A 1,007-nucleotide genomic window follows, 5' to 3' on the forward strand; every position below is an offset into this window, starting at 1 on the left:
TATAAAGTTTATGTTGTGTATAATCATTGTTTATGATGTGATACCAAACACTTATTTATGATGACATATATCTACTATAGTTTTAATACAAAACACATATTAATTTTAATATGGAAGTTGTGATTTATTCTTAATTTATTTTAATGCTGTCTTACTTTGATATTGTTCTTAATTTTTTTCATATGTTGAACACTCATAGTGACATTTAAGAAGTTCAATATATATTTTGCATATTAATATTTACAACATTCATTCTTATAACATAACATCATGTCAGTGCACCACCTAAATACTCAAAAATCACATAAATCTCTTATTAAGCAACTTATATCCTAGAGATAGCAACACAAATCACATGAATCACATGATAATGATGATCGTGATAATGATAACAAAGGTAGTAGTAAAGGGAAAAAAAAAAAAGGAACGTGAATGAAAATGCAAATATGTGTTTATAAATTTGATTTTATTAAACTTGATTGGAAACACAATTTGGTTATCTAGCATTTCAAAAACATATGGACAAAAACAACTGCATTTCGATCTCGAATCATTTGTTTCTTCCTCCAATTTTCAAATTCTACATCCAATACAAAAAGGGAAGCAAAAAGGAAGTTTTTAAAGTATTTGTTACGGTTTCTCGTAAAAATAGGCTAGTAAGAATCTTTAATATGAAGGCATGAAGACATTTATCTTGAATATTATTGATTTATTAATATGTGCATGTCAAGTGATCTTGCCCACTTTAAATTTTGATACAATACAATAACAAACCCCAAAAAAGGTCTATTTTGACTAAGAGACAAACAAAGAGAAGTACAAAATGAGTTAATACACTAAGAAACAACTGCATCTAGACGAGGTTGGTTCTCTTATCGCATTTAATACATTTTTATCACGTTTTAAAATAAAAAAAAATATCATTTATATTTATAAATTATTTTATTAATAATATAAATTTTTAGATATTATTTTAATAATTTATCCTTATTTTTGTTAAGACTCTT

Source organism: Arachis ipaensis, chromosome B03 (genome assembly GCF_000816755.2).
Source record: "Arachis ipaensis cultivar K30076 chromosome B03, Araip1.1, whole genome shotgun sequence".
NCBI classification, from domain to species: domain Eukaryota; kingdom Viridiplantae; phylum Streptophyta; class Magnoliopsida; order Fabales; family Fabaceae; genus Arachis; species Arachis ipaensis.